The sequence below is a fragment of the Pelodiscus sinensis genome, chromosome 4 (assembly GCF_049634645.1).
Source record: "Pelodiscus sinensis isolate JC-2024 chromosome 4, ASM4963464v1, whole genome shotgun sequence".
In the NCBI taxonomy this organism is placed as follows: Eukaryota; Metazoa; Chordata; order Testudines; family Trionychidae; genus Pelodiscus; species Pelodiscus sinensis.
In genome coordinates, this window is record NC_134714.1 from 78,311,440 (window position 1) to 78,337,700 (window position 26,261).

Consider the following 26,261-nt stretch of genomic DNA (forward strand, 5'->3'; position numbering starts at 1 on the left):
TTTGTAAATTGTTCCAATGGCTAATTACCTTAACTGTTAAAATATGCTTCTTATTTCTGGTCTGAATTTGTGTTACTTCAACTTCCAGTTATTGTATCTTGTTGTTAAATATTTATTATTTAAATGTAAGCGGCTTCTTTGATCAAATGTCTGTTTCCCCCATGTATGTACTTATAGATTGATCTTTGTTAAACTAAATAGAGAAGCTCCTTGTGTCTTTCACTGTAAAACATGTTTTCCAATCCTTTAATCATTCTTGTGGTTCATCTCTGAATCTTCTCCAATTGTTCAACATCCTTCTTCAATCATGGATATCAGAACTGAACACAGGATTCCATTAGTGGTTGTACAAGTGCCAAATACAGAGGCCAGATAGCCTCTCTACTTCTACTCCTTGTTCCACTGCTTATTCATTCAAGGTTCACGCTAGCCCTTCTGGCCACAGCTTTGCAGTGGGAGCTCATGTGCAGCTGACTATCCATCGTGACTTCCCCCACTCCAAGCCTCTTTCCTCCCTCCCCCTCCCCCCGAGCCACTGAATCCCAGGATAGTCTCCCATCCTTTAAGTATAGTCTGCTTTTCTTGCTCATCTATATATGACTTTTTATTTCATCCAAGAGGAGTTCATGTTGTTTGCTTGCATTCACTTAAAATCCAGATCACTCTGTATCAATGATCTGTCTTTATTATTTACCACTCTTTCAATCTATGTAGCATTTATAAACTTTAATCAATAATTTTGTTTTCTTCCAGTCATTGATTACAATATTAAGTAGCATCAGGTCAAGATCCTTGAAGGTCCCCACTATAAATGATGATGCCCATTTACATTTTGAGATCTCTCATTTAATACCAGTGTCTATATATACTGAGTAATCTTGTAGCACCTTAGGGTACGTCTACACTACAGGACAAAGTTAAGATATGCAACTTCAGCTACTTTAATTGTGTAGCTGAGGTCGAAGTTCCTTTACTTGGCTCTTGGTGCTGTCCATACTGCAGGAAGTTTTCAGGAAGAACACTTCTTCCTCCAACTTCCCCTTATTCCTTGTGAAAGCAGGGTTACTGGCATCTATTGGAGTGCCCCTCTCACTTTAAATTAGCTGTCTTAACTAGATTGGCTAATTCAAATCCTGGAAGATCGTCAGCAGCAGCTTTGATCTTCCTGTGTAGGGTAGACATACTCTTAGAGACTAACAAAAATAGAGATAGTATTATGAGCTCTTGCAGGCAAAACCCACTTCTTTAGATGAGCACAGAAGACACAAGGCTACTTGTTGTTTTTAAATTTACAGACTAACATGATTACCCCCCTGAGTCTTGTATATTCCTTTTTTATTTTCATCGATTCAACATGTCTATTGATTTTCTATTCTAATTTATCAAAATATGGTACTGAGTCAACTGTCTTATAGAAACCTAAGAATATTATATGAATATTATTACAATTATCAATTAGAACTAGTTGTGAATTTTCTGCCAGAATAACTTTCTGCTGGAAAGTGCCCTTTTTGCTAAATCAGATTTTTTTTTCTATGGGAACATTTCCATTTTGCTGGAAATCTAATTTTTTTTTCATGGAGGGGAAGGGGAAAAAATGATTACATAGATGGAATATTCTTGTCAATTGGTTGTCCTTCGTGTCTATACTTGTCTTTCCCCTGATCACAAATCTTTCCTTCCATCACTGATATCAGCTGCACTTCATAAAAGAAATACTTCTGGCCTCCAGCAGAAAACAAACCATAGTGCTCTCATTGAAGGCACAATCACACTTCCATCTCTGACCTACACAGAATTGATTGTAGGATGTTCCGTAGTAATAAAATTGGTCATAAAACCTTGTATATTCTCATTTGCTACTCATGTTCACCTTCCAGCAGACAGGTACTAAGCCTCACTAACTCAGCTCAACACCTAATTAACAGGGAGCAATTAACTACCCAAATACTTCATGCTGGAGTTGATAATCTTAATCTATTCTCATTAACTGTTCTATTTTATTAGACTAAGTCCTCATTGGTGCTACCTAGCTTGTGTCTGCTGCTTCCCATTCATTTATATATGCTCTTAAATATGATGGAATTTCAGATGCTGTAAACCCTAGTTCCATGTTAAGGAATCTGAGGTTAGGTGAAACCCATTCCTGCAAAATGTAAAAATAAGTGTTCTGGTCCCACTGGAACAGAGACTCATTGGTATTACTCTTGTGAAATGGATGTCTGGATTATTAGCATTCATGCAAATGGAGAGGAGTCATTGCTACATCTTAATTTTTCAAGCATCCAAAGACTACTTTCTTCTTTATGCATTGTAAGCCCCCCAGAAGGGCAAAATAGAGCTTAAAGATAGCAAAGTAGTAGTATATTTGCTCTCTTTTAAAATACATGTCTGGGCACAAGAAGGCATTTTATTTACCAGCATTTCAATTTTCTCTAGTTAACATTCCTTCAGAAAGTTAATGTTTTATAACAACTTTAAAAATTTTCATTTTATTTCTTAGGTTTTTACAAGCAAAATCTACATCAACTTGCATCTCCTTTTCCACAGTCTTGTAAAACATATGCACTGCTTCTCTCTTTCTCTCTCACATCCAGAAATACTTCCCTCTGCCATCTCATTTAGCAGATATTGATGGCAGAGTAAACCTTTTTAATTGAGTCCACATACATACATAGGACAGGTATATTATCAGTTTACAGCTTGCTTCATTTTTCTTATTTTTTTTAATGTTGCTTCCACCCATAAAAGCTTTTTATGTCAGAAATAAGTAACTAATGGGGAACTGAGAGGGGAAGGCAGGAAAAGAGGCAGTCTTGTGTCAATCTGAAGAAATGCTCTTTCAGTTTTCTTGCAAGTTATTATTCTAAAGGCTTTGAAGGGAGAATTTTTTTTAAAAACTTGAGAAGGAATCTGTGATCTTAATGCTTGTGAAGGGCTTGGAATTGGCAGCCTTGGAATATGAATGTACCAAGCTTATCGACAGAGCAGTTAAGAGGACTGTATGGGTGTGTCTAGACTACATCCCTCTTTCGACAGAAGGATGTAAATTAGGCACTTTGAAATTGCAATTGAAGCCAGGATTTGAATTTCCCATGCTTCATTTGCATAATCACATCATGGCACTTTTTTGAAAGAGCGCCATTTCAAAATTGAAACTGCAGTCTAGACACGGTTCTTTTGAAAATAGAAGCCTTTTCCGAAAGATCCTGAAAACCTCAAATTGAGGTGTAACCCTTTCCAACCCCCCTGGAAAAAAATGAGGTTTACAGGATCTTTTGAAAAAGGCTTCTATTTTCGAAAGAATCTTGTCTAGACTACAGTTTCAATTTCAAAATAGCGCTTTTTCAAAAGAGCGCCACAACGCAATCATGCAAATGAAGCATGGGAAATTTAAATCCTAGCTTCATTTGCAATTTCAAAGTGCCTAATTTACACCCTTCTCGCGAAAGAGGGATATGCACACCCTATGATTCCAGCACATTGTCCTTTCCTGTGTACCCCAGTCATGCTCTGGAGTGACAGCCACATTCAGGGATAATCAAACTGAACAAACCATAGAATTTGACCTATCGGCAACCTCATTTGAGGAGAATAGAAATCAAAGCAGGAGGTGGTATTTTTCTGTGTCTTGGTTTGTGATTGGTAGACACTGTACTGAAACCACTGAGATTTTTTTTAACCACAATGGATAGTATGGTTAACATGGTTTAAACTACAACTGTGTACATGAATGTCCAAACATTAAAAATGGGGTCACATTGAAAACCTTTTAAAATGTCAGTTAATCTCAGTGATAAAAAGAATTTTTAAATTGGACAATTTTCCTTTGATCCAAAATGAAACAACTCAGTGTGATTTTTCAAACACTTAAAATAAAAACATTACATTTTTTTTGAATTGAGTAATCAAATTATTTAAATATTTTTTTATTTTTATGTATTGTGGGTTTGATCATTAAATAATTTGGTGACATCAACATGAATCATCTAAATATTTCACTAGCTCCAAATCTGTGAGAGGTTTTCTGGGAAAACAAGTTGTCAAGAAGTTTCAACCAAATATAGTTGCAATATACTCTGTTCCTTAACAGGTGATATCTGAAAACAACAGAGGTTGTCAATGTATATTGGTGTAATTCAGGAATAACTACAGAAAAGTATGTGGAAATAATACTGATGGAAGTGTGAAATAACACTGATAGAAGTGAGAGAATCCTTGAGTCATGTATTCTTTGTTTATGTAATGTCCTCATTGTAAAATTTTGCTTCTTTTATTTTTGGCCATCACTCCATGATGAGTACAAGTCTGCACTGAGCTGTTGATAGTGACAGTGGTGTCTCTGTCCTGAGTGCTTACAGTGAATGTAAATGAGCAGTTCTAATTATTCCAATGTGCATTGCTTTGCATTTGTCAGTGCCAAATATCTCTCATCTTACTGCCCATTCATCTCGTTTTGTTAGGTCTGTTTGAAGCACTCCACCATGTTCTCCAGTCTTGATCCAGTTACATCATTTTGTGCAAATGTTGCCACTTCACTGCCCCCCTTTTTTAACTTCTCCCAGATTATTGATAAATAAATTCAATAACACCTCTCAAAATTTCAAAATTGAACCTTTGGATACCCATGGTGAAAACTATTCATTTATTTTTATTCTTTGTTTTTTATTTCTTATCTAATTCCTAATATGACAGAAATTTACCCTGTACCCTGATGATGATTTAGTGTCTTAATATCCTCTTATCTGACACTTTGTAAAAGATCTTATTTTGAAATCCCAAGTATAGTCAACCCTTCTCCTTTATCTACTATTTTGCAGATTATGCTGAAATAATTCAAATAATAGAGCAGTACAGTTTTTCTTTAGGGAAATTATCCTGCTTCCATCCTGTCCTATCATGATCATCTAGCTAACTTATAAAGTCTTCTTTCATTATTGTTTTACTGATTTATCTTTGCTGAAGTCAAGCTTGCTATTTTATAATCCCCAGGATCATCTCCAATGCCTTTTGATAGCTTATTGTCCTGCGGTTTAGTTGCTGATTTCAATTTTCCATATTTTATGGTGATGGTCTGCCTACTTTTACTGTGTGGAATTCACAAAGGTACAATCTTCAGTAATAATTATCTTGAAAATCTCTTTGAAACTGTTCAAATGGAATGAAACATGGAAGGAATCACTTTAAATTACATTTTGGGACTATTAAACATATGGGATAGGTGGGTGCAATTATGCTGAGTGTTTCCTAATCCATTCTTAAAAAGTGGGATTAATATAAGAAGCTAGTCTAATAACTGTTAAATGCTGATGTTCACAAGTCCCATTTATGGTGGGTTAGGGCTTGTCTATACTGCTGCTTAAATTTATGTAAATTATGTCACTCAGGGGTGTGAAAAAGCCACCTCCCTGAGTGCTGTATGTTATATCAGCTTAATGGTGCATACTGGGCTATGTCATAGGGTGACTCTCTCCTACCATTATGGCTTCTGCCTTTTGTTGAGGTGGTATAATTGTGCCAATGGGGGACCTGTTCCATTAGCATAGTGAATCTTCTCCAGATGTAGTGCACAGTAGTATAGTCTAGTCCCTAGTGAATAGCAATGCCCTCTAATCCCTGCTGGATAAATCAGGTAGGGTGATAGGCTTGGTTAACAATATCACACACAGATCACAATCTAATTTACTTTGGAGAGGACAGACACCAACTGGCCATATCATGCCCAAGCCACACTGAACAGACAAAAAGCATAGTTGGAAACTAATTTAGTTAATCTGTGTGTTATCATTGTTAAAAATAATGTCTTTGGGGATAATAGACGAACATATGCTTGGAAAGGCCTTCGCTGTACACTGGAGCAGTTTGTTGTACATACATAGTTTGAGGAGAAGTGTTTGAAACCAAACAATCTCTTTTGCACCTTAAGATTCACTCGGATAGTTAACTTGTTTAGATACTATTGATATACAGCAACTACAGTATGTCTAGAGGTGACAATAAAGTGCAGAGCAGAGAAATATAACACACTCTGAGCATAATAAAGCCTGTTAGTGTTTAAGTACTCTAAAATCACAACAGCACTAAAACATCAATTACATTTAAAAGGAATTAAATGTCAGTTAAGCTCAGAATGTCCAGCTGCAGGCATTTGTTGATTATCAACTTATCAATAAAGACAGCAGAATGTGTGGTAGGGATACATATGTAGGAGAAGAATGAGAATATAAGACTCCCTTATGGAAAACCAATACAGTCCTACATTGTGTCTTTTATCTTCCAAATTACTGTATAAACTAAACACTTTACCCTTGACTGAAGTGCAGTTGCCTCTGGGGTGGAACATAACCGCTATTTCTATTAAATCCAATGGAGAAGGAATTAACTACTAGCCCATGCCTCCGTAAAAGGAGAGGAATCCTGCCTTTCAAAGATTTAATTTTTTTTATATAATCTTGAGGGGTGCTCTAATAGTACTGATGAGCATTATGGAAATGTAGGGCTGGAAGAGACCACCAGAAGTCACCTACTCCATCCCACCACAGAAAGGCAGGGCCAAGACTACTTTGACCATTTCTAACAGGCGTAATCTCACAAATTTTGAAAAACTTCCAATGATTGGGATTCCACAATCTCCTTTGGAAGTCTATTCTTTTGCTAACTATCTAATATCTAACCCAAATCTCCCTTGCTGCAGATTAAACCAATTACTACTTGTCCTGCCTTTAGTGTACATGGTGAACAATTTATCGCTGTACTCTATAAAAACTCTTAATATATATCCGATCCTTTCTCTTCTTTTCTCAAGAATGAACATTCTCAGTTTTCTAACCTTTCTGCATAGATCAGGGTTTTGATTCTGTTTATCACTTTTGCTGCTCTCCTCTCCAGTGCATATGCTGCTCTCCTCTCCAGTGCATATGCTCTCCAATGCATCTGCATCTGTTTTCCTAAAGTGTGCTGTGCAGAACTGGACATAGTAGTCCTTTTGGAACCTCACCAGTGCCAAGTAGAGCAGGAAAATTATCTTCCATATCTTATATACATCATTGTTGTTAATGCACATCAGAATTATATTAGCCTTTCTGGACAATTGCATCACATAGCTGACTCACATTCAGTTGGAGAGCCATAAAAACCCTCTATCCTTTTCAGCAGTACTGCTGCCTTTCCAGTTACTCCCCATTTTGTAGTTGTGCATTTGTACTTGTCTTTATTAAATATCCTTAGTGTTTCAGACTAATTCTGCAATTTGTCAAGGTAAATTTGAATTCTAATTCTATTCTCCAAAGTGTTTGCAACTCCTCCCAGCTTGATGTCATCTGCAACTTTTATAAGCATATTTCTCCACTCAATTATTCAATGTATTAATGAACATATTGAATAGTACCAGGATAAAGTCATGCAAGACCACATGAGATATGTCCTCCCAATCTGACAACAAATCACTGATAACTACCTTTGCTTGTGGTCTTAGAACTGATTACATATCCACAAAGTAACTTCATATTCACCACATTTCCATCATTTTCTTATGAGACTATCAAGTTGGACTGTTTAAATTGCTATACTAAAATCAATATTGTGTCTAAAGCTTTCCCTAGTTCACTAAGCTATTAATCCTGTCAAAGAAGGAAATTAGGTTGATTTGGCATGATTTAGTTTTCACAAATCTATGTTGGCTATTATTTATAACCATGCTATTTTAGGTGATTACAAACTGATCATTGAATAATTTATTGCAGTATCTTTCCAGGAATTAGTTAGCTTGACAGGTTTATAATTCCCCAGGTCCTTTTTTAATAGTATGTCCTTCTCCTTTCCTTTGGGACCTCACCCATCCTCCATGAGTTTTTGAAGATAATGACTGACAGTTCAGAGATTGCTTCAATTGCACTGCTCTACAGCCAAAATTCTTCTGAAGTAAATGTAGTCAAACTTTACTAATTCTGGGTCATTGAGAACGAAAATGATGCTTAAAATTGTTGATTGGCTCTAGTTTTCAAGATATGCTATTGGGTCAATATATACGACCCTTGACTTGCGAATGGCGGAGGATACGTAAGTTATAAAGGCAAGGGATCTCAATTTAAACCAGAAATGACTAAAATACATCTTTGACTGGATCTATGAATAAATCTATGACTGAGTTTGGACAGTACTTGCTTTTTAGGCAAAACAATGAATGATGCAATCTGAAGCAGGTATTGCGTCATACATGATGGCTACGTCTATACTGGCCCCAAATTCCGGAAAAGTCATGCAAAGCAGGTAAGTCAGAATAGGGAAATCCGCGGGGGATTTAAATATCCCCCTCAGATTTAAATAAACATGTCTGCCGCTTTTTTTCCGGCTTGGGGAAAAGCCAGAAAAAAGCGTCTAGACTGGCACGATCCTCCGGAATAAAGCCCTTTTCCGGAGGATCTCTTATTCCTACTCCGGAAAAGGGCTTTATTCCGGAGGATCACACCAGTCTAGATGCTTTTTCCGGCTTTTCCCCAAGCCGGAAAAAATGCGGCAGACATGTTTATTTAAATCCGCGGGGGATATTTAAATCCCCCGCGGATTTCCCTATTCTGACTTACCTGCTTTGCATGACTTTTCCGGAATTTGGGGACAGTGTAGACGTAGCCGATATGAACTGCATCATGTTATTCCTAAAAGTCATGGATGATGCTATCATAACGAAGCTTACATCACTCTGCAGAACAAATTGCCCTATATCAGCTCTAGAAATCATACAGTGTCGTGCTCTCTTATTTGTCAGTGTTTGATTTTGCAAAGGGACACATTTCTGTTTAGCCAAAGTGAACAGAGATGCCTCGTACTTGTGTGAACAGTGCAGATAACTTCTGCTATGTTTGTGGTGAAGTGACTTTTGCATCACAAAAGCACAGTATAATCACTATGGTTAAGAAAGCCTATCACCTTTATTTTGGCTGCAAAATTGGAGATCAGCACAAGAGGTGGGCTCCACACATATGCTGCAACACTTGTGCAACAAATCTTCTCCAGTGGTTGAACAGGAAAAGGAAATCTATGCCTTCTGCTGTGCCAATGGTTTGGAGAGAGCCAACAGATCATACCAGCAATTGTTACTTCTGCATGGTGCCTTTAGTTGGGAAAGATGTTCAAAGAAGAAAAAGTGGACTGTGAATTATCCAAACATTCTATCATCTATACGCCCAGTACCCCACGGAGAAGGACTGCCGGTTCCTGATGCACCAGAATCATTCTCACTTGAGTCAGATGAGGAAGAGGAAGAGGTCCTGAAACTTGTGGTCCTGAACCATCAATGTCACAGGACCCACATTTTCTCCCATCCTCCTCCTCTGAACCACACCTCATAACACAAGGTGAACTGAATGACCTTGTCAGGGATTTGGAACTACCCAAGAGTAAGGCAGAGCTGTTGGGCTCCAGACTACAGCAGTGGAATCTCCTGGCAGGTGATTTTAGGGTTTCCATGTTCCGTGACCGTCAAAAGGATCTTGTCCCATTCTTCTTCATGGAAGGTGACCTTGTAGCCTGCAACAACATGGATGGTGTGATGGCAGCCCTCAACATCGTTCACGATCCAGATGAGTGGAGCCTGTTCATTGATTCATCGAAGACGAGTCTTAAAGCTGTTTTGCTGCATAATGGCAATGTTTTGCCATCAATTCCAGTTGGTCATGCAGTCCATATGAAAGAAACCTATGACAACATGAAACAACTTTTGAGGTGCATAAACTATGACCAACATCAGTGGCAGCTTTGTGGTGATTTGAAGGTTGTTGCTCTCTTGCTTGGTCTGCAGACTGGATACAGAAAGTACTAATGTTTTCTCTGCGAATGGGATAGTCGTGCAAGAGATTCCCACTACATCAAGATAGATTGTCCACTCCGAAAGTCATTGGCGCCTGGGAAGAAAAGTGTTCAGCATCCACCACTTGTTGAATCAAGGAAGATTTTGTTACCACCCTTACACATCAAGCTGGGTCTGATGAACAACTTTGTCAAGGCCATGGACAAAACACAAGCAGCTTTCAAGTACCTCCATGGAAAATTTCCAAGGTTAAGTGAAGCTAAGATAAAGGAAGGTGTCTTTGTTGGTCCTCAGATTCGTGAACTTCTTCCAGATGATGCATTTGACCATGCACTGCGTGGCAAGGAAAAGACGGCATGGAAAGCCTTCCAGTTAGTGGCAATACATTTTCTCAGAAACAACAAGGCAGACAACTACAGGTTGTTGGTGGAAAACTTCCTCAAGGCATACAAAAGCCTTGGTTGCAACATGTCACTAAAGATACATTTTTTGCACTCTTATCTAGATTTTTTTCCACCGAACTGCGGAGCAGTGAGTGACGAGCACAGCGAGAGATTTCACCAGGACATTGCAACAATGGAGAAACGCTATCAGGGCAAATAGAGCCCATCAATGCTTGCAGACTATTGCTGGACAGTGACAAGAGATGCTCCATTTAATGAATACAAGAGACAAGCCAAGAAGAGCCGAGTAGACACTAAATAGGACTAAACTATGTACATAATAGTTTTTTGCCTTTTGTTATTATTTTTTCATATTCCAAAGTTAACTTCATCAAGCCATAGTGACTTATATACATCTAACATATCTAAACATTCCTTAATGTATTCTTTCCATATGCTGGCATGTATTCCTTCTGCTTGTTAATATTAACTATGTTGAGTATCTGCTTACAATTAATCTTTTTAGTGAAGACTGAACCCAAATAGTCATTAAACACCTCAGACTGCTGTATGGCATTCACTTTTAACACCCCTTTCCTGCTTGAAGACCTAGTCAGAGAGTGGCTATTTGGAGAAATCCCACTCAAAAGAGAAGTAGAAGCACAGGCCTACCACTTGAAAGGGGATCTGCTGGAAGGACTGAAACAGTGTCTCAGTAGAGGAAGTCCACCTAAGGAACACAACAGACTATTAGTTCCTGCAATATTATGTGATGTCTATGAAATTGTAGATCTTTGAATTCTTTGTGAATTCCCATTTGATATTAACCCTATTTGCTATAGAGAACATAATAAGTTATTAAACTTGTGTCTATATTTGCTGTGTCTACATTGGCGTGATCTTGTGCCAAAGCGGCCACTTTTGCGCAAAAACTTGCTGCCCGTCTACACTGGCCACGTGTTCTTGCACAGGTACACTGACGTTCTAATGTCTCAAATCAGTGCTACTTGCACAAGAACTCTGATGCTCCCGCTCAGGAAGAAGCCCTCATGCTCAACAGTTCTTGCGCAAGAGGCCAGTGTAGACAAGCAGCCAAGAGATTTTGCGCAAGAGCCATCCAAACGGAAAAAAGCCCTAGTGACCGCTTGGACGCTCCGTACGCACAGGCAGCTCCAGACTTCCTGGTAACCCGAGCCCCCTTAAAGGCAGACGCAGCCTGCTGAGGCCACGAGGCAGAAGCATCTTTGCTACCCAGCTCTGCCGCTGCTCCCTCCAAACAGCCACCAGACAACCCAGGATGGCCGCTCCAGAGGCCCCAAGGAGCACAAAGCAACGTGCCCCTTCCTGGTCCTCAGGGGAGATCAAGACCCTCCTGGAATTCGGGGGAGAGGAAGAGGCCCTCCACGACCCACAATCCCGTCAGCACTCCCGAATGGCCCAGGAGCTCTCGGACCCTCAAACAGGTCTGGGCTAAGGTCAAGGAGCTGCGCCTGGGCTATGCCCGGGTCAGTGAGGGCCAGGGGGCTGAAGCTGACAGCTGCCCCCATTACCATCATGGGAGAGGCAGCACCCCAGGAACAATCTGCACCAGTGGACACCAGCAGGCACCACCTCCGTCACCAGGCCCAGAGAGGCGGGGGATGAGGAAGAGCTGCCCAGTGGGTTGAAGGAGGAGGACCAGGGGAGCAGTGTGACCCTCCAGCTGTAGGTCCTCTCAGGCAGCCCGAACGTCTCCCGTGTGTCATCAGAGGCTGGGGAAGGATCCACTGGTGAGTTTTGCACTTTGCACTCACAAGGGCGGAGGGGAGCCAGGTGCCCGGAGGGGGAGGGGGAAGGAATGTCACTCAGACAGCGTGAGCTGCACACTGTGTACCATACCAGTATGCAGCACGTGCAACCATGTGCAGCCTGGTGACCGAGCGACATGTGGCCATGGCAGACAGCTCCAGGGCATGCCTGGGACCGTGCTGCTTGTACGCATCTGGACCAGGGGGGGAAGGGTGGATGCGGGCTGGAACCAGCCAGGGCCCCAGGGGGTCAGGCCAGAGCCCACAGCTCCCAAAGAGTGCAGCACACAGAACGGCACACTGTCCCATGCCTGGGCTGTGTGGCCCAGCCAGATGCTCCTGGGAAAACCGCAGCGACACAGCACTGTGAGCGTGGCCCCCACTGAGCCCCTCGCCTGCTCCCGGTGCCTTGGCTGGCCCCCTGAGGGAAGTACCCAATGTGGCCACACATGTCCCTGGGTTACGTGTGTGAGGGCTAGCGGGAGGGGGAGAGGGGAAGTGCTCGGGCCGGCCCTAGGGCCACCTGAGTTTTGCTGAAAGGATGGTCCACTCCCCAGTCACTCTCCTGGTTCCGTCCAGGAGACATCCACGTGATGGGGATCTGAAAGCCCTGACCACGTCTGCCATATGTGCTCCCAGGCACTGTGTGGGGATTCATCTTGCTCCCTGTCAGACACCATTGATTAGCCCAAAGCCTCACAGCCTCCACCGGCAGGGAGTTCCACAGGTTAAAACAACACATGTGGGCCCCTCCCGCCCCCCAAAGGGTCAGGACACAGACTGGTGGTTACAATACATGGAGGAGCACCCTACTCTGGGGGCGGTCCTGTATGCAAACATACAACATAGGGGGGGAATGAGTGGGCCCAAGCCACAATACTATGGTGTCACCTGTGCTCAGGGGCGGAGGGCATGGGATTGGGGACGGTGGCTAGGCTGCCTGACTGACCCATCCTTTCTTCTGTTCCCTGCAGTGGGACCAAACAGGAGCAGGGGACCCTCCAGCCCTGAGGCAGTGGCAGCACCCCCAAGCGCCCAGGCACCAAGCCGGCAGGTCCAGCAGTGGGACCAACTCCTTCAGTGGCACGTCCAGGCTGTCTAAAAGATTGAGGCAGCCATCACATGCCAGGTGGAGGCAGACCTGGAGTGGTGCCAGCAGGCCTAGGGCCGCTTCCGGGCCCAGTGTGAGCTCATCGGTGATGCCCTCACTGCACACATTGGGCACGCTATGCATTATGGCATGGCATTGTCCCATGTACCTGCCATCCCTCCCATACCAATGCCCGTGCCCCCTCCTCCTCCTGCCCCTCCTACTCCTGCAATGCCCCCTCCTGATGCACCCCATCCTGCCCACCTCCCCATGCTGCCTGCCCCAATGCGGCCTGAACAACACGTAGTGGTCCGCCCTTGCAGAGGCAGTTGCAGGGGCCACCCCTCCCAGCAGTAGCTCCTCCCTCTCCCCTCCCAGTTCAGAGCCTCCTCCCCCCTCCTACTCTATGTCCCCCCCATTGTAAATAAAAAGTTCCAAGACGTTTTCCAAAAAAACCTGTGTTGGTTGTTTATTGGGAGATAAGGGGAAGGGAGGAGGGAAGGGATGGTTAGGGATGGGAGGGAGATGTCAAAGGAGACAGAGGCAACCCTACTGTGGGGCCTGGCATAACATCTCCATTAGGGCCTCCCTGATGCGCACCCCATCATGATGCACCTGGCGGATGGCAGCTGTGTGGGGCTGTTCCAAGGCCTGGCCCTCACCTGCCATCCATGCTGGGAGGAAAGCCTCCCCCTTCCACTCTACGATGTTGCAGAGCACACAGCATGCAGCCACTACCTCAGGGACATTCCGCTCACCTATCTCCAGATGGGTGAGCAAACAGCAAAACCGGGCTTTCCGATGGCCGAAGGTACATTCCACCTTGTTGCGGGCTGGGTTGAGGCGGTCGTTGAACTGTGCCTGGTTGTTATCTGTCCACCCCATGTAGTGCCGCATTAATCAGGGCAGCAAAGGGTAGGCTGCGTGCCCCACAATACACGTGGCCACGGGCATGTCCCCAACAGTAAATTCCTGCTGGGGGAAGAAAGTGTCTGCCTCCAGCTTGCGAAACAGGCCGGAGTTTCGGAGAATGCGGGCATTGTGTGCCCTGCCGGACCAGCCCGCATAAATGTCCGTGAAGTGGCCACGGTGGTCCATGAGGGCCTGAAGTTCAGTGGAGAAGTACCCCTTGCAGTTTATGAAATGGGCCACTCGATGCTCCGGGGCACAGACGGGGATGTGGGTTGCATCCAGGGCTCCCCCACAGTTGGGGAACCCCAGGGCAGCGAAGCCGGCCACTGTAGCCTCTACATCCCGCAGGTGGATGATTCGCTGGAACAGGATGTCGTTGATGGCAAGGACGACCTGAAGAAGGGTACACAGAAACACAGGGGAATGCATCACATAAGGCAGGGTGAGTACATGCTCTCTTGGGGGGTTCCCATCCTCCCCCGTGATGCTCTCTCTCTCTCTCTCTCTCTCTCACACACACGCCAGGGGCCCCTTGCCCCACGGGCCACTCCTCCCCCCCACCCTGCAGGCCTGTGCAAAAAAGGGACAGCCCAAACCCCTGTGTGACGGGGCATTCCCCATCGCTCTAGCCTGGAGTCTTGCCTGCCCCTGGGCATGGAGTGCAGCACCCTTCCTCCCTCTCCTCCCCCCAGCACTTACCTGCATGACAACAGCAGTGATGGTGGATCTGCCCACCCCGAACTGATGTGCAACTGATCAGTAGCTGTCCGAGGTGGCCAGCTTCCAGAGTTCGATGGTAAACCTCTGTGACGGACCAGACCGGACCGGGTCTGAGCACAGCTGAGGGCATCTACTTAGGGACAATTGCTCAAATTCGGGGCTTCTTATAGCCCCCCGACTGGAGACCTTTCCAAACAGGCCACAAACCAGTCCCACAGAGCGCTTCAGCTGCCTGCCTGAAGCCTCACAAGCAAAACCCCTCAGACACCCCAGCAATATCCGCGCCCCAGATGGCCCATACATAGGTGAGGGGTCTAGAACTCAATCTCACCTTCCCTGAACAAGTTCTGTAAGGTTCCAAGAAACCAGCCACAGATCCCTGGTCAATTTACCCTCTGGACCTTACCCACAAATCACGCTGAGCCAATCCTTTAGAATCTACCATCTAAAGGTTTATTGCTACGAGAAAGAAAAGCATGAGAGTAAGGTTGCTAAAGTATCATACATTACATGCATCGAATCTCCCAGTTCTCGATGCAGGCTCTAGCAGAGATGATATAGCTGCTGGCTTAAAAGTCCTTGTTGCGCAACCTGGGTCAGGATGGGTCCACAGTTCTTTCCGGCTCTTTGATTCCTGCACTGCTGCCTCTGGCATGAAGTGCTGAGCTGAGTACATGGAGTTGATCACATGGCGGCAGCCCTTAGGTGTCAGCCCTCATTCTTGAGGCATGTCCTTGGCCTATTGAGTGTCATTGTCCCACATAGCCTCTCTAATTAGCATGTCCATAGGCTGAACTTTGCCCAATGCTCAAGCACATTCAGAGAGACTTCCAGTCTCCATACAAATTATAGATTCCTAACTCCACACACAGACATACTACAGATATATGAAGAGCAGATACAGAATCAGAAGAAAGTAAGCTTTTGTTTGACCCCTCACATGGCTCCCTTTGTACCACTTTTGGGGAGAATACACCCCCCCCCCATGGGTGCCGCAGTGACCCGGCTGCTCCCCTCATAATCCAATAATGTGACACCCTCTTGTCCATGGGGATGGGTGCCCACAGACAGGTGGTGCTTCCCTGGAGCTCAGGGGCAAGCCAGGCACACAGCTCCAGGAACGTACGCTTTCGCATCCGAAAGTTCCGGAGACATTGCTGGGCGTCCCATTGCCCCAGGACCAGCCAGTCCCACCAGTTGGTACTGGTGTCCAGTCTCCACAAGGGCCTCACCATGGTAGGGTGGGGATGCCACAGGGACGCCGTGGCCTTCCTGGTGAGGGAATCCAGAGTGACCTGCTCCTCGAGGTCCTGGACGACGAGTGCAGCAGCATGGAGCAGCAGCTGCAGGCACTCCAAAATGGCTGGAAGGGGCCAGAGCAGGCCCAAGGCCACCCTAGGCTCCATGGCACAAGAAGAGAGCTGTGGTCAAAAAATCAGAAAATGGCACTAAGGCACAAGCTGTGGTGTCCAACAAGGCAGAGGGCAACCACAACTAGAACTGCTACGGCTGTCAGTCCCTGCAAGAGGTCCTAAAGCTCGCAGCAGGGGAGAAACGACTGTCCGAGGAGATCCCTTTAAGCACATGTCTCAAAGGAGCTCCAGCCCCCACCCCCGGAAAGGGATGGTGCCCTTTTGCCCTCTCCAAAATGGTTCCAGGCTCCTGCTTTTGCGCAAGAGCGTCCCGCCAATGTAAATACTCTCTTGCACAAAAGCGCATCGTTCTTACGAGTCCTGGCCAATATAGATGCTCTCTTGTACAACTATTTTAATGCAAGAACTCTTGTGTTAAAGAGTATTTGCGCAAGATCATGCCAATGTAGACGTAGCCATACTCTGTTACCTGGATCTTTAAGGGATGTTATGTAACCATTTGGGTTCATCAAGGACTGTTTCCATTTGCATGGTAATGAATAATTCTCTTCCAAGAGGTAACAAAAGCAATCAAAGAGGCTAATGAGATCTGTGGTTGCGTTCCCTTAGATCAAGTGGTTCAGCAGAAATCTGGTTTTTGTTCTCTTAGGCTAAAAATACATGGTTTCTGGTTTGTTTTTCATTTTAAGCCTCAGACTAAAAAAAACAGGCTAGAACGTACATAAAATAATGAATAGAAAAGCCAGTAATTCATGCTGTGACAGGCTCAATTGTGAGGAGCCTCTTGGGACTATCACTTGATGTGCTGAAATACCACTGAGTCCACCTTCCTGCCCTCATGGGTGCCCCTCAACTCTGTCCTTTTGAGCCTGCCCTTCAGGCCTCCTCAAGCACTGGCACAAGACAGGGCCACAGACCTCTTGCAGTATAATACAGACGCTGAGTTCAGCTTAGGTCTGGGAAAGCTCAGCTAAAGGGATTTGCCTCAGCACCAAATGCACAGCCTCAGTTGGACCTGAACCGCAGATAAATCTGTCTTACTCTGTACATACAAGGTAAGCTCATGTCTGTCCTCTTTCTCAGGGTAAAGAGGGATATGCATGGACTTGTTGCCCCCTCTCATTAATAATTATTTACCCTGGGTTTATTAATAAACAAAGTGATTTTTATTAAGTATAAAAAGTAGGATTTAAGTGGTCATAAGAAACAGCAGACAGAACAGTATAGGCTACTAAATAAAATAAAACAGAAAATGCAAGCTAAGCTTCATACACTAAGAAACTGGTTACATGTAATATCTCACTCTTAAAGTTATTCTGATAAGCTTCTTTCACAGGCTCAATCCTCCTTCCCCAACATGCAGTGTTAGATGTTGCCAGCATTCATCTTCAGTGGTGTAGCCAGGGAGAACTGATGACCAAGATTACTTCACTCCACATGCTTCAATAGGTTTTTTATAAGGAGGGGAACCCTTTGTGTTCAGTCTAACCCCTCTCCCAGCTTCTCATGGAAAATTACAGGGGATAAGATAGATTCCAGAATCAGGAGATAGTCACATGTCTTGGTAGAAGCCATCATAGAGCCTTTTCCAGGCTTTTTAGTAAAAACCAATTTACTTAGGATACTTCTACACTAGCCCCCTAGTTCGAACTAGGGGGGCTAATGAGGGAGACTGAAATTGCTAATGAAGCTAATTAGTGAAATTGCTAATGATTAGCATATTCCCAGCCGGTCGTCATTTTGGAAACTGACTAGGGTGGCTAATGAGGGGGACCGAAATTGCTAATGAAATACTGCATTTCCAAAATGGTGACCGGCTGGGAATATGCTAATCAAGCGCGGGATATTTAAATCCCGCACTTGATTAGCAATTTCAGTCCCCCTCATTAGCCTCCCTAGTTCGAACTAGGGGCTAGTGTAGACATACCCTTATAGATCATTGTTCTGGGTGTGTACTACTAATGGTCTCCACATGACTGCATTAGTAACACAGGTTTAAACTTAATATTTTAAACTTCAAATGCAGGAATGATACATGAACAGAAATGGGATTATCGTATGTAAGGTTTCCAGTGATCTCTCACGAGAAGATCATAATGCATATTCCAGTTGCTCTCTTCATATTCCTAAACACATTTTCATATAGCATATAGAATGCCCTGTCACACATGCATTTTGCATCTGAACTGAAATCTCAGATCAAAGTAGGGAATGAACCCAAATGATATCATAGGGTTCCTCTCATTGTTCTTGTTGTTTTGGATGCTATTATCTATGTGGCTGCAATTTTATATATATATATATATAGTTGTTGGCTGAATGGTCCATTGACATGGACAAATGATCTCTTGGCATTAAGCACTATATGGGTATGCTATAGTGAATGCAAAAGTTACAACTGATGTGGCTCTTCATCTCTTTTCTCTACAAATCTCTAAAAGGACCCTTACAGCAGCAGCACACACACATAGAGAAACTTTAAGTTACAATGCTCTGTCAGCCCTATTAGAAATATGGGAGACTCTTCTGCACACAAAAGTTGTAAGAGACTCCCAAAGATATGTCACTTCTTAACAGGTCTAAGAGACCTGATGGGCTACAGTCCACAGCATCACAAAGAGAAGTGCTCATCCTGACCTTGTGCCAAGCTTTGTAAATTACAAGAAGCTAATTACAAAGTGACTGATCGGAGTGAACAACGAAGAACAACTAATAAATCTGTTAGTCTCTAAGGTGCCACAGGACTCCTCATTGTTTTTGCAGATACACACTAACACAGCTATCCCTCAGAGACTGAGCTGAGTGAGCCATTGCTTCTGCTGAAGCAAATGTGCTATATACTGCTTCTGTTTGATTGTAATACTATCACTTATAGATAGCACTGGTTCCATCTTGACCTGCATTTGTGTGTATTTGTGTCACTGCCCCCTGCTGATAATATGGAGACACTTAACTAACAAGCCAAATCAGCCCCTAGTCTAACTCCATTAATTCTGTTGGGCTTACCTGAAGGATGACTTTGGGCCTTGAAGTAGAGTAATTTAGGTGATTTGTGGATTTACTAAGAGGTGATGACCCTGGTCTTGAAAAGCCAAATATATGTTCTACTCTGTCGCATTTTAAAGAGGTAACAGCAATGTGCCCATAGTTACCTAATCAAAATCCTGCATGTATTCTGGATAATATCATTATCTGCATGTGTTCTGATAATATCATTATCTGCATGTCTCTCCAGAAAGTAGAATGCCTCTGGTATTGCCCCCACATATTATGGATTGCTCTCACTGTCCCATCACTAATAATCTAAGAACAGTACTACCATGTGTTTTCTGCTTCAGGATGGCCATCTACATCAATTTCAATGTAGAATATATTGGATTCTTTCTACTTTTTTCCTTACCTCTCTTACCCTGTGAGGATTATCCTTCCCCGCCTGCCCGCCCACCCACCCCACCCCCTTCAATAGACATGTACTACATAGTCACAATTCTAAGTAACACAGAACTGAAAACAAAAGAAAAAATTAAACCATTTATATTTGTTTTCAATGAAACAATCATTTCAAAACAAATAATTACTTAAGAACTGTAGTTGATGTTTTTTTCCCTATAGCTCTAAAAGCTTGATACACTTTGTTAGCTCCATAAGACACAGTTTAAATACCCTGCCATTGACTTTAATGGGGTAATTACTTTGGAGAGCAGGGAATGAGAGAAGAGCAAAATGCATGTGTGGCAGGGTTTAGGGAACTGTCCTCTCTTCTCTCCCCCGCCCAAACCAACTGACATTGACTAAGTAAAGGGAAATAGGGGCCACCTGATTGGCTGCCTGCCATTGGTCCCCCTCTCATAGGCATATTTAAATTAAGCTCAGGCTTTTCAAAAACCTGTGATTGTCCAGCTAGCTGCTCAATTGGAGATTAGATGCTCCATTGCTTATAACATTGTGGTTCTGATAATTAGTTTGTTTTAGCTGTCAGGGTTTTCCCCCTCCAGGACCAAATTGGGATTTTCCACCTTCCTTACCACTTCCCAGAGCCTCAGTTGGGTTAGAAACAATCAGATTCAAGCTCTGCTCTGATTACTAACTTGCTGCATTTTGCAGCTGGTGTCCAACAAGGGTAAAGGCAAAAAAGGGCTAGCTCCTAGGGATGATGACACACAATTGAGCAGGAGGTCTTGTTCTCCTAATGGGTGAAGAGCTTGAAGTTCTTGCAGACTGAGGTTTTCCACTCTCTCGTCCTATCCCACCCACCAGCCTTGTGGCCTTCATCACTCGACCACTTTATGTGGGGGAGTGTGGCATTGGAAGAGATTTCACAACTGATGAAATTCCATGGGTTAGAACTGGGAGGGCCTCCCCCAAGCAATTGTTTGATTCATGGAAAAAGCCTGGTAACCTCCCCTGGAACATATTATAGGAGACCTGGGGTAGTGTAGTGCCCTCCACAAAGTGTATTTAATATAGTTGTGACCTAACATTTGAACCCTACCCATGTGTCTGTCCATTAGTCACCCACTTGTCCTAATCAATGCTGTATATTACAGACATGCTGACTTCTGTGTGGTCATTTTGTTGTATAAGAAATGTACAGTAGTTAATAGCCTCATTTATCTAAAACCAGCCACACACAATTCTTAACTTTTCCTAATTGAGTGACTTATTTTTGTTAATAGATAAATATACATCACATCATGTGATATTTTTATGCAAAGTAAAACACCCAAACACTTTGTATGAAGACCTGATGATATATCCATAGTAGTGATTATTCTATCATAGAAAAGAAATTGACTCAAGTATTTGTAACATATATTACTCAATTAACCAATTTACATCATGATCAGCCCAATGGATTTTTAATACATACAAACTTTTCCTTTTGGTGAATTGTAAATACTGCAGCACAAAGGAATGCTAATTACTGAGAAAAGAATAGTACACTTTTATACTAGAAATAGTGAGTAAATGTCACAAGACATTCAAAGGAATAAATCTCTATTGATAGCTACAGTGGCGGGGGAAAATGTACATAAAGTGCAACTGATGATATTTACATACTATTACTTCATTTGGAACAGCCAGAAATTCCACTGTTTGCTCAAAGATTTCCAAGTGATTTAAATTGAAAACTGTAGCTTATAGAGAGATAGGGAGCTGAAATTCTAAGTTCAAATCAGCTTGCTATAGTCTTTCAGCCTACATGGAAGCCTTACCCATTGTGGTCACTGATCAGAAATGCTCATTTTCATACCACGGGAACTTGCCTGAGGACAAAGAAAGGAGAGAGATTGTGCTACATTATACCAATCGAAATATTTGCAAACACTAATGAAAAATCAAGTTGTTCAGTGAGTAGAGGTCTGTAAGAGTGTGAGAGAGAGAACTTTCCAAATTTATTTAAAGGAATGGTCTAACACATGAAGCAAAAACTTAAAAAACAACAAATAGTCTAGTAGCACCTTAAAGACTAACAAAACATGTAGAATACATGGTATCATGAGCTTTTGTGATTATCATCTACATGTTTTGTTAGACTTTAAGGAGCTACTGGACTTTGTTTGTTTGTTTGTTTTTAAGTTGTAGACTAACTTGGCTATCCTTCTGAAGCTTTTGAACAAAAGCAAAATCAAAGATTCCTAAATTCAGCCCCACCACTGCTACTGACTCCTGCTGTGATTTGGGGCAAGTGACTTCATTTCTCTACCTAATAATTCTGGCTTCTCTCTCTCAGATATTTTAACCAGGTTATTTAGGTCATATGAATAAACAGCTTTGAAGACTAAAAAGACTTTATAAAACAGAGTATAATGAACACAGTTTATGTAATATGACAACATTTTATACATGTAATAACAAAGTGTTTTGGAGGCCACGTAATAAACTGCAGAACCATGTTATAAAAAGTATTTATCGCACACCCACTGATTGTTTCATTTATATCTTCTCTCTTTTTGCAATTCCCATGGAACTCCATTGGAGCTACTTCACACAGCTGCCATTTAAACACAATTTAAAAACATCTGCTGGGAACTCCTTTCTCCCACCCCCCAAATGAAATATTTTTCATCTGTAATAACCTGCTTGTGGATATATGTGAATCTGGATCCATGACCCGAGTAGAGTTCAAGAACTCATGAAGTATCAAACCAAGAAATAGGATTTTCTGACATTAAAAAAACAGGAATGTGCACTTTCCTGTGATGCAAAGTCATAGTTCTGCAATCTTATGCCTACAGACTCCTCTGCATCCTCTAAGAAGCAACTGAATTCACTGAAATCAGGGGCTCCAGGAACCTACCAGTTGACTACAATTTCAATGTGTATTGCATGTGCAGCTGCTGGGATAATGAGTCATCAGGATTTTAAGCCTCTCTTTCATTTTTCATAAATCTTTCAAACATTTTAAACTGTTTTAATTTTCATTTTATTTTTCTCCTGTCAAGTGATTTAGTTAATCAATCTTATTCTGTACATATTGACATCCATGCAGATAAGAGCATTTTCAGTGTTGCTCAATCATATAACCATCATGGCCACAATAAGCCTCTCTCAGGCACTGCCAGGTTCTCATAAAGCTTGTGATATTCTACATCCCTTTTTTCTGGTCAGGGTTTGTTTATCTTTAAACCTTCTTAAAAATACAGATGATTGCTTTTCCTGCTACAATAGCACTTGTCAGCTATACTGAATGGAGGACATTTGATATGGCATTACTGTGACCATGGCTTTATTATTAGCTGTCTGGGATTACCTGGCAGATAAAAGTGAGCAGTTTATTATTATCAAGGGTGCTTCTGTCAGCTCCTTCACCCCTTTTCTAGACAGGTCCTCCAGGCAATCCATTCCTGGGACCTTACTGTCCAACCTTTCATAGAAGGTTTAAGATGGGCTATCAGAAAAGGGGTTGGCTCCCTGCTGTATCATCCATTAGCACCATCAACCTTCCTCCAACCCTTGTTCTGCTACTCTAAACATTTAGGCTGTGTCTACACTGGGCCACTTATTATGGAAAATCAGCCGCTTTTCTGGAATAAGCTGCGAGCTGTCTACACTGGCCCTTGAATTTCCGGAATAGCAACGATGCCCTATTGTACAAAATCAGCCTCTATTCTGGAAAAACTATTCTGCTCCCGCTCGGGCATAAGTCCTTATTCTAGAACACTGTTCCAGAAAAGGGCCAGTGTAGACAGCCCAGTAGTCTTTTCCGGAAAAGCGCGTCTACATTGGCCACGGACGCTTTTCTGGAAAAAGGGCTTTTCCGGAAAAGCAGCCTGCCAATGTAGACGCTCCTTTTCTGGAAAAACTGAAAACAGAATAGTATTCCGTTTTAAGCATTTCCGGAAATTCATGTCAGTGTAGACACAGCCTTAAAGTTGATTTCAAAGCTATTTATTCCATCACTATACAAAGGATTGGCTGGTGTCTGTGGGGGGAGGATGTAGAGAGGAATACCTAGAGAGGCAGGGAGCAGGCATACGTGGGAATCCCATTTGGCAATTAACATTTTGATGGATGCACCTCCTGAGTGGTACCATGAGTCACCTATGACTGTACAGCTTTCCTATGGAGCATCTGCACTGGACATCTGCCTCACACTTATATAAGAAGTTGCAACATATAGCCTACTGCTCTTCATGCCATGCAAAAAAAAAAATCCCACCAAACTAAAATGTTGGTAAAGGACAATTCCTTCTCAGCCCCCTAAAATAAAAAAAAGAGGAGTGTGTGTGGTGGGGGGGGTGGGGGGGGAGAAAGGGAGGGAGGGGCACAGCTGGCCTTATGCCCATAACAGGTCTTGACTAAAACTGGTCTTTCCCCACTTAAAGGAAAGGGAAGGTGAGTGCTGCCTGAGCCTGTTCCATGTAAAAAGCTTCATGCACAAAGCAGCCCCTTCTACACTCTCACCCTCCCCCATCCAGGTCACAAGTGTTGAGTTAGTGTTGCGACACTGGCCTCTCTTTCAGCAGTTTGACCTCTCCCAGTCATACAGCGCTATTCCCTTCATTCAGCCAGCCAGCCAAATTCCCTTCCTGCCACTACCACTTAAATGTGTGATGTGGTCATCCTTACAGCTCCCAGGATTTAATTACTCTATCATATACTCCCTCTGAGGGAATCCTGATTTACTTCCATGCTATTTATATGCACTTTGAAAATGCACTTGGTAGTCTTTATATTATCTGAACAAGAAACATTGTTTGGACTTGACTCAGCTAAGATTAATTTTCCATGATTCTCCTATTCTGCATATAGCAGTTCTCCTACCCTTAGGACAACATTTTTTGATTTAACAACTACATATATCCTTACTGAAGTTCCCATAAATGCTTATTCTTTTCAAACACATATGCACGCATTTTGCAACTTGAGCTGATTGGAAGCCAGAATTTCAGTTCCACAGGATATTGACACTTTGTTCTGATCTGGCACAAATATGTCAAGTTCTAAATTTCCTTTGAAACAGATTCTGAATCTTAGTTTTTCAGAACTTTTTAATTTTATAATACTGAAGTGATATATGTAGCACATACAATATAATTATAAAGGTACTTTAATATAACAAATTAAACAGAACAAAGACTAAATGTTTTGTTTATATGTTCCTCCAATCAAAAATTTTGCCTAAAACAATATGTTCCTGTGAAGTGTTTGATTTTCAAGGAAGCTTCATTTTCTAAATAATTTTCAGTCGGTTCTGTTTGCAACATATGGAAGAATTTTTAGCAAATGTTGAATTCGGTATCTTGTCTTTGGATGGTTTATGATGCAATTTCAAATGTTGGTTTAATAGCTGGTGTCATGGCTCCTTCCCCACTCTGGCATGATAAATGCAGAAGTGGGGGCCAGCAAGTGTACCCCAAAGCCTTATCTACCAGGCTTTGGTATAAAACTTCCCCCCAAGATCTTAAAAACCTAGATCTTGGGAATAAAACTTCCGCTGCCACCACCCAAATGTTGATAGAGAAATCAGGGGAAAGATCATTTGGGAAATCTTACCCCTAAAATAAAAATCAAGGCACACAATTAACCACTGCCAGGTTAATAAAAAGAAAAGAAAGAACTTTTATTATTACAACAATATTCCTGTTGCAACCATAATGACTAGATAGGGAGGTACCAAAATATACTCATAGAGAAACTCCATGGGCCTAGAAATTAGTTACCAAGAAAAGCCAAAACATCTTTTAAACAGTGCCAGATCTCAGATCCCATACCCAATCCTTAAAACAATAAAACCTAACGAAACTGCCTAAACTTTACCCTACTTACAGAAAATGAAGAATGGTGTCTTGGAGAGAGAAAGACATGCTTGTCCCTCTCTGTAGTTGCAGAGAACTCACCCAGAGAGACAAAAGGGAGAAAGGAAAAAAACCCAAATTCCTTTGTCCCAGTTTGAAAAGTCCCACCTACATTCCTATTGGTCACTCCACCTGGCTAGGTGTAGTTAACCCCTTAATCCCCAGGCTGCTGGCTAACCCTCATAATCATGACAGTTGGTTATATTATCTGATGAGCAATCTGCTTTTGTAGTAGTCTGCCTATAACACTGCTTTCTCTAACATTAAGTATCTGTGATGAGGAAAGGACTAATAGAGGTTATGTAAGTCATTGAAATGCTTGTCCCTGAGTTCCCTTTCTTCTCCTCCTCCCAGTTTCATACTGTTCCACAACTAGTAAGTAACTGCATGCAGCTAAGATCATTCTTCTTTCCTTTATAGATTTTGGTTTCTGGTTTAAAAAAAATCTGTTTGCTTTATTTCTGCCATTAGAGTAAAGAGAGAGAGAGAAAGAGAGAGAAAAACAAACCCACAATAATCCTTAAGAATCAGCTTACTTTAAAAGGTGGCCTGGACATGTTCTGAGCAAAGCAATTTCAATAAAATAATGTTTCATTGAAGTACAAAGCAGACTTGATCAGGAAGGGGATTTTTTCTTCAGAAATAAAAAGTTCAGATTGTGGTTTCTGAGGATTACATTTATTTAATGTTCTTTGCACTCACTGTAACCAGGACTATGAAACAGAAGGCCAAAATACTGAACATAAGAACATAAGAACAGCCGTACTTGGTCAGACCAAAGGTCTATCTAGCTCAGTATCCTTTCTGCCGACAGTAGCCAGCACCAGGTACCCCAGAGAAGGTGGACCGAAGACAATGATCAAGCGATTTGTCTTCTACCATTCCTCTC